The sequence below is a fragment of the Pleurodeles waltl genome, chromosome 3_1, assembly GCF_031143425.1.
Source record: "Pleurodeles waltl isolate 20211129_DDA chromosome 3_1, aPleWal1.hap1.20221129, whole genome shotgun sequence".
In the NCBI taxonomy this organism is placed as follows: Eukaryota; Metazoa; Chordata; class Amphibia; order Caudata; family Salamandridae; genus Pleurodeles; species Pleurodeles waltl.
This window is the reverse complement of record NC_090440.1, coordinates 1,438,286,337-1,438,302,480: the sequence shown is the minus strand read 5'-3', so window position 1 is coordinate 1,438,302,480 and position 16,144 is coordinate 1,438,286,337. Positions and strand designations below refer to the sequence as shown.

At 43.9% G+C, this 16,144-nt stretch overlaps 1 protein-coding gene across 5 annotated transcripts in view; it reads left to right on the top strand.

Annotated features, from left to right (window-relative positions):
• The window catches only part of NKAPD1 (NKAP domain containing 1), a 248,975-nt gene that overhangs the window by 50,640 nt on the left and 182,191 nt on the right, over window positions 1-16,144 (top strand). For 3 of the 5 annotated variants that reach the window (XM_069224984.1, XM_069224981.1, XM_069224982.1), the window contains 2 exons: window positions 6,354-6,404; window positions 12,325-12,360. The gene's annotated coding sequence lies outside the window, so the exon portion shown is untranslated. The remainder of the gene's footprint in view (window positions 1-6,353; window positions 6,405-12,324; window positions 12,361-16,144) is intronic. The other 2 variants (XM_069224985.1, XM_069224983.1) reach the window with 1 other exon arrangement.

Here is a 16,144-nt window from a genome sequence, read left to right as displayed (position 1 = left end):
GAATTCCTATCGCCCGACGCCCGGGACACCTTGTTTGGGTTCAAGGGCAACAAGTTTTTATGTTTACTTTGTCCTTGGGACAAGTAGGCCCAACCCCCTGCAGCACAAACCCTTTGGCTGCCTGTTTACAGAGAGTGGAACTCTCTGCAGTTGAGGTAATGTGTTTCCAAAAGATAATGCTGTTCGAACTTGTATTTATGGTTCATTATTTGAAAGCCTTCATTATTAGGGTGAGTGCTGTAAATAAATGTTTTAAGGTCACACTTCACTACTGACGTTGGTTCCAGTACAAAAAAAAAAAAAAGTGTATACACATGTTTGAAAAGGCTATGAGGCTAAATATAATGCTCCCAGAATGCTCTCTGATTAGATGCAAATGAAGTGTCATTTAGTAAAATGTGTTGATGCATGCTGGTATTTCCCAAAAATATTTCTAATGGAAAATCAGTGTAACCATTTTCAACACGATTATGGAAAGCATGAAAATAAACAAACCCTGACAACGCCATCTGATCTGACATATTTTTAGAAGTCTTTTAGTTTCATCAATGCGTGTCTTGTTTTGACATGGCTTTTGTAACACTTTATTGTTGTGGGAGCTACCAGGCCCTCAACATTGTAACAAACAGTGGCAAAACCCCCTCAAAAAGATTTTGAACTCTAAAAGCACACATTGCCACCAGCGGCATAACAAAGGCCCCGCAGCCGCCCTCCAGGGGGCCCCTTCAGCACAGCACCTGCCCTGAGTGAGTCTGGAGAGGGGGCTCCTCCATGTTCTTTGCAAAGGGGCACCCTCCAGTTTCGTTACGTCACCGATTGCCACTGTAGTTCCTGACACTGAACAAAACTACTTTGTGTGGCAATATGCTCCTTGTGGAAGAGCAGAATGCGATCACTCACAGTAAAGCCAGCCGAAAGAGAGAGAAATAGAAGTTTAATAAAAACAAAATGTCTTTGTTAACACCAGACCTAATTAGGGACCAAGACCCACATGTAGGTAGCTTTTTGCATGTTGCAAACAGCGACTTTCGCTGTTTGCAACGTGCAAAAAGCACATTGCGATGCACAAACCCAGTTTTGCGATTCGGTAACCTGGTTACTGAAACGCAAACCGGGTTTGCGACTCGCAATTAGTAAAGGGTGTTCCCTTCCTAATTGCGACTCGCAGTGCAATGTAGGATTGTTTTGTGACCGCGGGCGCAAACCAATCGCAGTTTGCACCCATTTCAAATGGGTGCTAACACTTTTGCAAAAGGGAAGGGATCCCCATGGGATCCCTTTCCCATTGTGAATGTCACTGTAAAAAAAATTCAGAGCAGGCAGGGGTCCTGTGGACCCCTGCCTGCTCTGAAAAAATGAAACGAAAACGTTTCATTTTTCGTTTTTGTTATGCATCTCGTTTTCCTTTAAGGAAAATGGGATGCATTACAAAAAAAAAAAAAAAAAAACTGCTTTACTGAAAAGCAGTCACAGACATGGTGGTCTGTTGTCTCCAGCAGGCCACCATCCCTGTGAGGGCCGCCATTTGCGAGGGGGTCGCAAATTGCGACCCACCTCATGATTATTCATGAGGTGGGCATTTGCGAAGCCCTTGCGAATCACAGATGATGTCAGGGACACCATCCTACATTCGGATTTGCGACTCGCAATTTGCAGGTCGCAAATCTGAACCTACCTACATGCGGCCCCAAATTCTTAAAGAAAGTCACAAAAGTGCACCCATGGTATATGTCGTACCTCTATAAAATATTTGTGAACTGTATTTTAGCATGGGTAAATACGATGTGTAGATTTGCTTATGTAAAAATCTATTGAGCATTTGCAAGTTCATTTTCCCTCCAGCCACTTTTTTCCCAACCCTGGAAGAAGTTCTAATTCTGCCATTGTCAGGAGTAAATGTCCAACCTTTCTTATTATGGGAAAATATTAGAGAGAAGCTGGTAAAAATCTTTAAAACATGCAGGTTAGTAGGTTTGCAGACTCAAAGGCATTCGAGCCCTGGAACTATTGCTTACTGCTTCCTCCAGCCCCAGTATGCAGATCTGCTGAAAGGTGGCAAAATAAGTAAATTTCTACAGTAGGGATTTAAACTGCAAGTATTCAAGCTCTGGCATAATCAGAGAGGCTATTATCAGAGCACTTACATAATGAGATTGCTGCCATAATTTGTCGCCACACTACATGGCACCAAAGGGACAAGTAGATCTTTTTACAGGACAAGTAGATTTGAGAAGCAACCTGTCCCCTGGACAAGTAGATATTTTAATAAATTCCACACCCCTGATTGATGTGAAGGCCTTTTATTTGTAGTTCAGCCAGCACACCTTGTAATTGGAGGAGATGTTCTTGCCAGTTCGTACTAAGAATGACAATATCATCTAGGTAACCGGAGATGTAACCTGTATGTGATTGGAAGTTTCAGTTCATTAGCATTTAAAGGTTAATGGAGCTCCCTGTAGTCTGAAGGGAAGAATGGTAAACTGGAAAAGCCCTTAGGGTGTTGAAAAGGTGTTTTTTTCCTTATCCTCCAGATGCAAGAGAATCTGCCAGTAGCCTTTCATAAGGTATGTGATGGTTATACAGGGATTCAACTAGTTGTTCAACCAACCCTCCTACTGCTGTTAAGGGGTTGTTATCGAACTTCAATACCTCATTTACGGCTCTAAAACTGATGCCAAATTGTATAGTCACGCCCAGTTGGGGACAAGGACAATAGAAGAATACTAGTTGCTGGCACAGGGTTGAGTTACCACTAGCTTGAGTATTTGTTCCACTTCTCCCTGTATAGCTAGTCATGGGGCTTCAGGTATACAACAAGGCCATTGTTTGACAGCTTTACCCACTTCTGAGTGAATGGCATGTATAGCCAGCCAGGTGTGTCCTACTGGGAAGGTAAAAAAAACAAATTTTAGCAAATGGTTATAGACGGTGTAGTTTCCATGTCTCTGTTTTGTGTGGTCTAGTAGGGGGATCTTACCATTTACTTTTTTTTGTAAATTAATGACATATTTACAGACAACCTCTGTTAGCTGTAGCTTATAAGTACTCATCCAATTCAATCTGATTTTATGTGGTCCTTGCCACTTGGGCATAGATTGTTTTCGGTGGTGCGTGCTGGTGCTAGGGATGATTCACCAACTTTGGATAATCTCCATTTTCTACCACAGTAATAAAGATTGTCCTTGTTGTGGGGCCTTTTCTAAATTGTATAGAACTAAATTTCATTCTCTTAAGTTTTCCTAATAATGCTTTCAGTTAGGTTGTATGGTCTGCCAGAGTTCTCTCTTCCCAGCAGTCTTGCTCCTAGGCTGCTCCAGTAATCACTCCAGTAATCTCCCCAGTAGTGTTCTGGGTTTTTGCCCAAAAAGTAATTTGAAGAGGGAACAACCCAGACTACCATGAACTTTGTTATGGATCGCAAACAAGGGCAAGGGAAGAAACGGATCCCATTTTTTTCCTGTCCAATAAGCATTTTTTTTTTTAAAGATTATCTTTAAGTTCCCATTGTAGCGTTGTACTAACCCATCGCGGTTTGTGGGTGGTACACCAAGGTGCATATATGTTTTATATTTAGTTGTTTTCAGATTTGGACCATTCGTTTACAAACAAAAGGAGTCCCTTGGTCTGTTAAGGATTTCTTCTGGGAAACATACCCTTGTTAAATTTGGACCATACTATTGGCAATGCTTTTAGTGGCTTCCCTAAGAGGAGCTGCCTTGGTATATCTGGGGCATAATCTACTAGGACCTATACATAGTTCTACTCTTTGGCAGAGTGGATCAAAAGACCTACAAGATCCAGACCTACCCTTTCAAATGGATTCCAAATTCTACATTTTCTGTAGAGGAACCCAAGAGGGTGATGGGTTTTTAGCTGACATCTCACATTCCTAACAATAGTTCTTGTCTTGGGATATTATATCTAGCAAATGAAACTGGACTGATATGACTTGGGACATTTTCAATGTCCCAAAAAGCCCTGCCATAAGAAGTAAATGAGCAAAGAAGAAAATGTTCTCTGAAAATGTAAGAAAGAGAAACTCGTCTCTTCACTCTGTTCGAAACAGCAAACTATTCTCTTTCTGAAACAGATATACCTGAGAGTTCTTTCCTTCCTCTTCACAGGCCTTCTGCCATGCATAGTGAAGAGTAGAGTAGTTTATTTTGCTTCTCTAAACTTTTTGTCCAACTCCACAAGTTCCTGGGTCACCAGAGCATTTTGGGATGCCCCTTACACATTTGTTCCCATTTCTCCGTCTGACTTCTGAACCTTCAATGATTTACTTGTATCTAATATTTTTCTGTGGGAAAAGGTGCTTCATTTAACCAAGACGTTTCCTCTTTTAGGGCCATATGTACAAAGCTTTTTGCATGTCTCAAACAGCGAATTTCGCTGTTTGCAACGTGCAAAAAGCACCTTGCAATGCACAAACCTGGTTACCTAACTTGCGAGTTGCAATTAGGAAGGGGTGCTCCCTTCCTAATTGCGAGTCGCAGTGCAATGCAGGATTGCTTTGTGACCACGAACGCGGTCGCAAACCAATCTCAGTTTGCACCCTTTTGAAATGGGTGGTAACCCCCGATGGGACCCCTGCCCGTTGAAAATGGCACAGCAAACATTTTTTCAGAGCAGGCAGTGGTCCTTAAAGGAAAACGGGCTGCATTACAACAAAAAAACTGCTTTATTAAAAAGCAGTCACAGACATGGTGGTCTGCTGTCTGCAGCAGGCCACCATCCCTGTGAGGGCCGCCATTCGCAAGGGGGCGCAAATTGCGACCCACCTCATGAATATTCATGGGGTGGGCTTTTGCGACCCCCTTGCGAATCGCAGATGGTGTCTGGGACACCATCCAACATTCCGATTTGCGACTCGCAAATTGCTTGTCGCAATTCTGAATGTTCCTACATCTGGCCCTTAGTCTCTTTAAGAAGGGAGAAAAATTGAGGATTTTCAGTGCCAAGTTTACTTTTCCAGAAGACTAAGTATCACCTCAACCGCCAGCCAAGTTTCTTGGTCGTATACAGGTTTCACTAGAACTTTTGTGAATGGATACATTTTTTTTTGGTCACCATGAACCCACTTAACACAGAATTGTCGATTTGGAATAATCTGTTGTGGAAGTTCCGAACTATCTCTCATAACCAATTGACTACACTATGAGTCTAGTAAAGCTATGACCCATTTATAATTTACTTGTAGACTTGTGTAGTAAGTGGCACCTGTTTCATGTGTATAGTAAATGGGACTTGGTAAATAGTTCACTTCAGTTTGCTCTTACTCCATTTTCTTGTTCCAAGAAAACTGGGCCAATGGACCCCCTCCATTTCCCAAATTTGTAAACTGCAACCTTTAGGGTTGATTTGGTTGGGCCTTACTGAGCACAAAACGGTAGTCTCTTTTTGAGAACTGGGTATTTTCTTGGAAAAGCTTCCAGAGTTTGTACTTAGGACCCTTGGTATATTATTGGAAGTGCTTGGTTCGATGTACTCTTGTAAAAGTGTTTGCTGGCTCTATGGCATGTTCCAGTGTTAAGCCAGGATGCTGTTTCAACAGTTTTTTTTTTTTTTTGTGAAACAGGTCAGCACCTCCAAATACTGTTCTAGATACATTTTGCCCATTGTTTCTTCCTTGGAGGATAAATAGGGTTTAAGCCATCTGTCTGCAGCATCCTTGAGTTGGAAAAATCATGTTCCAGGGATATCTCCTAGAAAACCTCTTTCTTTGCAAAAACTGAGACTGTACGTTTCTTCATCTCTTCCCAATCTATATATATATGTCTCCTGTAGAAATGGCCATTTTATACACTGCTTGAGCTTCCCCACACCAACAGTAGAGTGGCCTTCGATCTATGGGACATCCACAAGCTTTTGCTGCCCTTTCAGAGATGATCAGGAACTCTTCAGGATCATCTCCAGGTGCAAAATTCTGAAGTGAGATGGTGGGCTCCACAGGTACTAGCCCCTTGGAGTGATCCCAGTGGCAAAGTGTAACTGGCATTCACACACTTGTATAATTGTTCTGCTTGATTTTTAGTGACCTGAAAAATATTCCTCTCAAAAGCTCATTCCAGCTTCTGTTGTCCTTCAGCTAGCCAATGAATTACAATCTCCATCTTTTACCAGGGCAAATGATCCCACTTCTGTCACCACATGTAAGTCTGGTTCAGTCTATTATGGGGAAACACACTCAGTTTAGTGATGGACTACTTTATTACATAGGTTTAGACTGTTCAGATCATTGCATGTGAAGGGAACCAAAAAGAAATTACAGACTTGTCAGTTCGATGGTTTTTTTATTAAGGTATCTGTTTTTTAAACATTTCCTTAAATCTTACTTTCCTTTTTTTCCTCAGGTAATGCGGATTCCTAGACCGGAGTACCTCGGGAAAGAAAAGTAGGCACAGGTAAGTGTACTAAGTATGGGAGATCATCATTTCAGTTCCATCCTCAGCTGGTTTCTGTATGATTTCCACTCATGGGATCTTTCTCTCTTCTCCCTCTTTATTTCCTTCTCTTTACTTCTTTTGGTGTCTTTCTCCCATTCTTCAGTTGCTATGTACTTTCCCCAGCCTACTTGTAGGTGATATTAGACCTTTTTTTGTTTGTGGTAAATGTTAGAAATGGGGTCTTTATTTGGCAGTGGTTTGCACCCTGTCCAAGTTGGGACCCTTACTCCAGACAGTGTAAGGGAGTCCCAGAACTAAGATAACCCATGCGCGCCACTTTGGTAGCTTGGCACAAGCAGTCACTTATCTCAGAAGCAATCTGTACACACACAAAGTAACACAGTGAAAACATCACAAATGTACTCCACACCAGTTTAGTACACCACAGAAGCACTCCACACCAGGTTAGGAAATAGCCAATACGTATCTGAGTAAAATAAGACCAAAACAACATAAATCCAAAATACACAAGCCTGGGGCGTCTGTTCCTTACGGTTGCTGGGGAGGTAAGGGAGGTATTGCGACGTCAGTGGTGAGGCGTTGGTTCTTTACGATCCGGTGAGGTTAATTAACCTGGCAGGTCAAGATGCGGTGCGTCGGCTTTGTGGTGTTGCAGTCATACCAAGGGGCCACAGGTGTTGTGTCGGAGTTGAGTGTCAAAGACGTTGGTGACACAGCACTTGGGACTCACACTGTGGTGGGACGCAGAGGTGCTGCAGCTTCGTCAGGCCTGCAGCATTGGTCTCACTCAGCAGAGACCACAGCTCCAGTGCAGGCAGCGGCATGGACTCACAGTGGTACCGGTTCTGAAGTCGATGTACTTGGTTTCTTCTGGGCTATATCAGATGTCACTCCCAAGGGCCTAAGAACTGAGTTTGGCACCACTTTGCAAACCAGGACTCTCAGCAAGAGAGCCCAGGTGCTGGCAGGTGAAGTCTTTGATGTTGCTGAGACTTCTAAACCGGGGGCAAATGTAGGAAGCTGGCCAGGTGTGTGGTGAGAACCTATGGTGTTATAACCTTATACCAGGTCCAGGTATCTCCTATTAGTGAAGTGTAGGCAGTGTCTAGGAAGCCAGGTAGCTGGGAATGAGCAGCCAAGACTTACCTAGGAGACATGCAAAGCTTATGCAATACCACTACAGTCACACAGCACTTACCCCATGAAAGAACCACACAGTGTTACAAAAATAAAGCTACTTTATTATAGTAACACAAATACTAAAATACTGATAGGCAAACCCCGAACTGGTGGTAAGTAAACACACTATTATATACACATTAGGAATCAGTAAATAGCATAGAGAGCAATAGGCCTTGGCAAAAGCAATAGCAACCAATGAGGGCCCTAGAGGAGGACCAAACCATATACTAAAAATTGGAATATGAAAGGCAGTTCCCCACCCAAGAAAGTGGAATCAGTAGATGGGAGCTGGAGGAACTAGAAACCCCAAGAGGTGAGTACCAGAGTGATCAGGAAAGCAGAGGAAAGTACCTGGTTTTCCCCAAAACCAATAGGAGGACTTTGGAAAAGGATTGCCCAAAACCCAACCAAGACTGGAAGAACCCAAAGGTGGATCCTGACATAAGAGATCCTGCAAAGGAAGGTGACTAAGTCCAGGTCGAGATGGAGTTTCCAGTAGTGGCAAGAGTCACTAACCACCCTTCTGTGGATGCAGGACCAGGTCGGCAGTGGATGAAGAAGGTCCGCAGTGTGCAGAACATGAGCTGAAGAGGAGTCTCAGGAGTGATGCGTCAGTGGTGTTGGAATACCACCAAAAAAGCTCAGCAAATGCAAGAGTCTGAGAAGAAGGTTTTGCAAGGCTGAAGAGGACCAGCAAGGTCCAGGCGATTTGACCCAAGTAGGCGAGTCCGGGGTGACTCTGAGCAGCTGGGAGAGCCACAAGAAGAGTAGTCAGCCCCCACAGGCAACCCACTGGCAGCAGACACTGGAGTCTCAGTGAGACCCACTCAGTACACCTGGAGGAGTGTACCACGTCGCTAGAGCAGCAGGCAGGAGACTTTGCTTTGCCGGAAGGAGTGCTGGGGCCGGGGCTACACGGAGCCTGAAGATCCCTTGGAGGGGGAACAAACAAGCCTTGGTAGCTGCAAGAGTTGTGGTACACAGGGGTGCTGTTGTGCAAGGAGAGGCAAGGCTTACTGTCCCTAAGTTGAACAGCTGGTAGAGAGCACCAAGGGGTTCACTCCAGGCCACACCTGTGATGCAGGATCCATGCAGCTCCGAAGGAGAGAAGATCCATGCAGCCGGTCATCGCTGCACTTGGTGCCTGCGGATGCAGGGGAGTGACTTCCTCTCACCAAAGGAGATTCCTTCTTAGTTCTTGTGCAGGCTGAAGACATGTCATCCTCTGAGGATGCACAGCAGGGGAAATGTTGCAGTTGCTGGAAGGAGCAAGAGAAACAATGTTGCAGAGGGGAGTCGTCACTGAAGTTGCAGATTGTCTGTTCCTGGAGTGTCCAGTTTCAGTCTCAATGGCCAGAAGATTAATTAAACGATGCAGAGGAGTCCTGCTGGAATCGTGCACGTGTATTCCAAGGACCCACCCACGTGGGAGTCCCTAAATAGCCCAGGAAGGGGGATTAGTCACCTAGCAGGATGACAACCTATCGGGAGGGGGGCTGTGACGTCACCTCCCTGACCTGGCCACTCAGATACTCCCAGGGGCCTCTGCCCACCTTGGATTTAAGGTGGCAGAATCAAGTAGCCACCTGGAGGTACCCTGGCACCACCCCTAGAGTGGTGATGAAAAGGAGAGTGGTCACTCCCCTTTCCTTTTTTCCAGTTTTGTGCCAGAGCAGGGACTTGGGCGTCCCTAGACTGGTTTAAACAGGTTTATGCAAGGAGAGCACCAAATGTGCCCTTCAAAGCAAACAGGTGGCTTGAGGAAGCTATCCCTCCCAAGCCATGTAACACCTATTTGCAAGGGAGAGGGTGTTACCTTCCTCTCCCCCAGGAAATCCTTTTTTCTGCCTTTCTCTGCGTGAGCTGGTCAAGCAGCATGAGGGCAGAAACCTGTTTGAGAGGAGCAATGCTGGGGGTCCTCTAAGGAGGCCCTAGAGTGTATGGAACCATACAGTCAATACTGGCAACACTATTGGGGTATGATTCAGACATGTTTGATATCCAACATGCCCAGGTTCGGAGTTACCATTATGTAGCTGGACACAGCTGTGTCCAGTGCACTGGTAAAATGGTTTCCCTGCACTTACGAAGTCCAATAAATGGAGCTGGAGTCCGTAGGTGCACCTCTGCTCACGCAGGGGTGCTCTTCCACATAGGTACCTGCACCCTGCCCTCTGGGCTAGGATGGCCTACCATAGAGGTGACTTACAGTGACCTGGTGCAGTGACCTGTAGTGACAGTGTGCATGCACCTTTTCACGCAGACTGCACTGGCAGGCCTGCAGGCACATTTTGCATGGTCTCCTATCGGCACAATATGTGCTGCAGCCGAAGGGGACCCCTGGTACCCCAATTCCCTGGGTACCTAGGTGCCATATACTAGGGACTTACATGGGGGAACCAGTATGCCAGTTGTGGGGTGTGCAAAGTCCTAAGTAACCAAATCTAGAGGGAGCGAGCACAACCACTTGGGTCCTCTTTAGCAGGATCCCAGTGAACACAGTCAAAGCACATTGACAGCAGGCAAACAGTGTGGGTAACCATGCCAAGAAGAGGGTACTTTCCTTAAGCAAACTCAGTCCAAGTCCTTGGAGAACCTTTGGCAGGAGGATGAAGAAAGCAAAGTCCATTTCTTTCACTCCCAGGACAGAAGCAGCAGGCCAGCACAGCAAAACAGGCAGGGAAGGCAGTTCCTCCTACAGCATCTAGCTCTTCTTCCTGGCAGAATGTCCTCAGTCCAGAAGGATTCTAAAGTTGTGGTCTTGGAGTTCCAGTACTTTTACTCATTTCTGCCTTTGAAGTAGACAAACTTCAAAGGAAAGTCTTTGTAGTGCACAAGACCTACCTTTCCTGCTGTGACTCCAGACACAGTCCAGGGGGTTGGTGAAAGCTTTGTGTAAGGGCAGGCACAGCCCTATTTAGGTGCAAGTGTCGGCTCCTCCCATCACGCTAGCCCTGGAACACCCATCAGAATAGTCAGGGCACACCTCAGCTCCCATTGTGTGACCGTCTATAGAGAACTCACAAAAAGGCCAACTGTTATCCTGACCCAGACATGTATTCCACGGACAGGCAGAGGCACAGAATGGTTGAGCAAGAAATGTCCCACTCTCCAAAAATGGCATTTTCAAACTTACATCTTTTGATGAAGTTGTTTTTTAAATTGTATTTTTAAATTGTGAGTGCAGAGACCCCCCCCCCAAACTCCATATCTCTATCTGTTCCCAATAGGAAATGAGACTTAAAAGATACTTCAAGGCAATCCCCATTTTACCCTATTTGAGAGAGAGTGAAATACTCCCTATTACAAGGACTATCAGCATATGTAAAACACACCAGTACCAGTACATGCCCTACCTTTTGCACCCTGCCCATGGGCTTACCTTAGGGGTGACTTACATGTAGTAAAAGGGAAGGTTTTGATCTGGCAAGTGGGTTAATTGGTAGGTTGAAATGTCAGTTTAAACCTGCACACACAGACAATGCAGTGGCAGGTCTGAGACATGTTTGCATGGCTAATCATGTGCTGCAGGCCCACTAGTAGCATTTGATTTACAGACCCTGGGTGCACGTTGTGCACTGTACTAGGGACTGACTACTACATCACATATGCCAGTCATGGCTAAACCAATCTTCAATAATATTTAGACAGAGAGCACTTGCACTTTAGCACTGGTCAGCAGTGGTAAAGTGCCAGAGTCCTAAAGCCAACAGCAACAGTACAGAAAAAATAGGAGGAAGAAAGCAAAACGTTAGGAGGATAACTGTGACAAAAGGGCCAATTCTTACAGTAAAATATAGTTGAGCCCAAGGTGTAAGTTTGTGCTTTCACCTTCATTTGGGTATTTCTCAGTCTAGCTGACCTCATAGTACTACTTCTACTATGTACTTTCCCATTGCTGAACAGGGAAGAACTGAGATGAGCACGATTACGCAAATAAAGTAGAACTTAGGGTTTTGTAGAAAGAAATAAAAAAACTGAAGTAAGAAAAAAAACAACTCTACTACTTTAATAAAGCATTTTCCTCTGCATTCCAGCTTCGTAAACTGAGACATCCTTTTGGTGTCTGACAGTCTCAGGGATTTTAAGAGGCAAAACACAGTCTGCGCTTCTGACAGTTTTAGTCTTCTGGTTTGTTGGCGTACCAGGTAACAACTTCACTCCCACTCCTCCCTGTAAGTGGCACCCACGAAACCAAGCACTGACCCGTGTGAGCCACTTCCCTCAGGAAGCATGGCAGGAAGAGCGCCTCTCCAATCCGAGGACTTTTAGGGAGGCACTGTGACACTTGTAGAAGCCTCCACTAAATCTTCTGATGTCCTCGTTAACTCCGCTCGCACCCCAATGTATGCCTCTGTCAGCATCCACTTTCCTCTCCGGGAGTCTTCCTTCCTGCCTGCATCTTCTCCCTCTTGAGACCATGACCCTTTCTTTTGTCCTTCTTTGACGCCTGGACACGTGTCTCCTTCCTTGTATGCAAATAAGGGCCTGATTTAGAGTTTGGTGGAGGGTTTACTCCTTCACAACTATGATTGTTATCCCTTCTGCGGAAATATTAATCCCATTATATCTTTTGGGATTTATATTTCAGTGACAAGATATCTGTCACCGTTGTGATGGAGTAACTCCCTCTGCCAAACTCTAAATCAGGCCATAAGTCTTTCTTCTGTTTTTGTCCTTCCTCTGCTTCCTGGTTTTAGGCCCCTCTATCTCTCGTCTTTTGTTTAACTTTCAGGTTGCATCTGCAGGAGCTCTACGCCTGGAAACTCTGGTAAGCCACTTTCATTTCTACCATTTTATTAAAGACCTGTAGAAATGTTAATGTTAAATTCCTTACTGTGACTTCAAGCTTCAAGAAATCTACAAGGCCACTTGCTCTGGTGAGTCCCATTTCATCAGAGTGAGCTATTTTTTGGGCCCACTGACTGGGTCTTGCGCAAGAGCTTGGGCTATCAAAGAGCAGGTGTTCTGTTCATTCGCAAAGTGAATGAACAGTAGATGCATTTACCTTGTCACATTTGTTGTGTGTTCAAACACCAAGGCCAGCTGTCAGTTTATGACTTCTTACGAATTGCTGCTTATTTTATCCTGGAGGAAGGGTTTTTTGTTTTCTTTCTCTGACTGCAGAAGTGGACCATTTTGTAAAGTAAACTGTCTGATAATCGTGATGGGCACACAACATAAATAACCTGTAAATGAACTGTATAAATGTTTCAAAATATGTTTCAGTAGTTAGGAAAGCACTTTTTTTTGCAATTCTGAAGTGAGATGGAAACATTTTAATAGGATCTAAACAGATCAGAGTACTTTACCTGGTAGTGCCAAATGATAGGAATCTGAGGAAAGCCGATTACCACACCTTATCTTTTTTATGCTATATAGTTTTATGTCAGTGGGAAAGTTTGTGCTCATTTCAGTGGCAGATGTCTGTTTGTAAATGGCAGTGTGCTACCCCATCATGCTTTAGCACTATGTTTATTAAAAATGAGAGTTTTAAAATATGAACTGAGAAATTGTCATGCCCTAGCCCTGATGACAGTGCTTTTAGAGAAGTAAGCGGCAAGTCAGGGGTCATGTATACCCCATATGTGGGATAGTTTTTTATTATACATGGCACAAATATTTAGTCCATTAAATGAAGAGGTTTCTTTTGTACAGCAGTCGAGCTGAGCTCACATATTTAAAGATGCCCTTGTATGCGATGATAAAGAAAAAGTTTGCTTAGTGAAATAAAGTATTTGCCTAGAATCACACAGTTTGAGACAGGTTTGTGGGCAAAGCGCACTACAGCTGGGTCTAGTAGATTATTCAAGTCACTAGACCTTCAGGTCTAGTAAAAAAATAAAATGTAATTTTTTTTAGGCCCTGACTGGCACCCAAAAGCTATTTTCCCTGTGGTAGGCCAAACTGTTTTATGTCGAAAACCAGTTGAAATACTGTTTCAGAGGAATTTGGGGACTACCTAGTAAAGTAATTAAACAACAGTTTTTATTAGTGATTAAAATCTATTCCAAAGATGAAGTTGTATTTTTAATGAATATTAAAGAAAAGTATCGCTTAGAAATTTACCTTTTCCCTGGCTGAAGTTTCTGGAGGTTAATTTGATTTTGCCCTCAAACTTCTCTGTCACTGATTACAGTTTCAATGGGCTAAGAAAGGCTTTGGATTGTTTCCCAGGAGAAAACCAAAGTCTGACTTTAATGAACAGAGATGACTTCTCTGTACCTCCACGAATATACAGGTTAGGGGCTGTGGACATCCTTTTGACATTATAGTGTCCCATCCTGCTTTAATGTGAAATCCCCCTTGCCAGGTCTGCTGGGTTTACATAACACTTTAGGGCTACCTTGAAAGTAGGCGAAACAGGATGCTAAAATATTTCAATTGTCTGGCTGCTGTAAGAACCTGCTTTATTCTACCAGACATCTTTCTCTGGGTTTATTGGGGAACCATAGCTGCTTCAAACTAGATTTTAGTGTTTAATGTGGGAGAACACTAGGATTAGCATCATACACATCCCACACCCACCCCTGCCTTTAGTGGCCAGATTTAGTGAAGCTAAAGACTCTTGAAAATGCCCTTAATGGGTAGGGGTGACCCGAGAGCTTTTAGCACATTGGACTCATTCCCGTCCACTAGCTCGTGCCAGGCATAAATGTGATCTCCTCAGGCTCCCGCCTGAGAACACTTTCTGGACATGAGGAAGAACAGAATAGGACTGAACCTGTTGTCTGTAAGCTGAGAAGAGCCCTGGAAGACCAGACATGCTCTCGTTTGTACCCTGGACAAAAAAGTGTACCCCAATGGTCATAAGGCTGACCTTCTTTTAAAGTCTCAGCGATACAGCTTGTTTGAAGAGGCCTTTTCCTTCAGCTGTCCAGCTAACCAGTAGTAACTTGACCTGGACTTGACCCTGTTGTTCACTGTCTTACACCATGTCAGTCAAATAATCTTTATTCAGCTTACACCTTGCCATAAAAGCACAAGTTTAAACAATTGACAATAATAGTTAGCAACCTAAAAGATTAAGAACAGACTTTTTATAAAAGCATGGCCCGTTACGAAAACAGTAGCCAAATACAGTCAGCATAGTACATTACGAAGACCCTTTTCTAATTCTCAATTCAGAGCTAACAAAATTGGGTATGGCAGTGCAAACCTCCTGAATTACACAATTTTTGCAGTGAGATGAACTCCTCGTTGTGTGGCCGAATCTTAGACCTACTTTCAAAAGGGATTAAGAAGCGCTTCCTAGGGAGGGAATTTAGGTGGCAAAAAAAGTATAAAGTGCATTGTGCTTTGCTTGGCAATATTATCACAAGGGCAACTTGGCAATGGAGTATTCCAGTCTACCTTCCTGGGGAAAGCCACCAGTAGATGTAGTGTGTTGAAACAAAGCCTAGTCAAATCAAACCTGCAATACAGACTAAAGGAAGATGTTAGATAAAATTTGCATCCTAGCGATGTTTTGGTCATATTGTTGTTACTAATGCTAATTATTTATCAAAGTTAGCCTGATGGAAAATGCCCTGCCATTCCCGGAATACCTCTTTCACTTGTGCAATTGCATCCCGCTTAATATTTGTCTACTTGTAGTATAACTCTTAAAATCCTAAATCCCTAAATCCCTTGCTAATGTAGATAACCCACAGAATCGCCAGGGCATTATCCCAGGAGAGACCATCTTCCAGTATATCTTTGGAGAGTGAGGCTCCTGCTTTACCCCAAATTCTAATCCAGAGGAGCAGAGGGGTCCATCTTAATCCTGTAGTTGATTGGAGATAAACCCACCTTGAAATGACAAATGAGGGGGGAGGATTGAGGCACAGCTAAAAGCTTGCATACAAAAATTATTTTCAACCCTCTGCAGAGGACCCGCACCCCAAACACCTGCATGCTCTAGGTTACTATAGAGATAAACTTCCTTTTATAAATACCAAGCATTTCATGCACCAGCTTGTGCCCTATTAGGAGGCTCAAAAGAAAAAACAGACTTTACAGCTCATTGGCATTGAGTTGTCCAGCTATTAGAACGGGTGAGACAGTTTAGGTTATGATCCATTGAGATGCCTAAATAGTTAAAGTATTTAACCCTGCAAGTTTCTGACTGTCCCATGTAAAATGATCTGGTTTTAATGTTTTTGGGTCCCAATACACGTAGCAAAAGACTTGCTGAGATTAGTTTTAAGATCAAGCCTGCCGTAAAACTATAGAAAGCATCTAAAAGGCGCTGTAGTCCTTTAGAGGTTCTTGAGATTAGGACTGCATCATCAGCTTTCAATAAAAGAGGGAGGGTGCTGGATCTTACCAATGGCACATCTAAATCATTAATTGAAATTAAAAATATTAAGGGGGCCATCACGCACCCATGCCTGACCCCCAGAGAAGATGGGGGGAAAGTGGCAGGGGAGAATCCACCCTTGGGACCTCACCTCATCCTAATCAAACAGTCCCAGTGCATCCTCTGAAGCAAACTAATTGTAGCCTGGTCTATTCCAATCTCTGCCATAATTCCCCACGATGTGGATCTTTTGACCAGGTCAAATGCAGAAGAA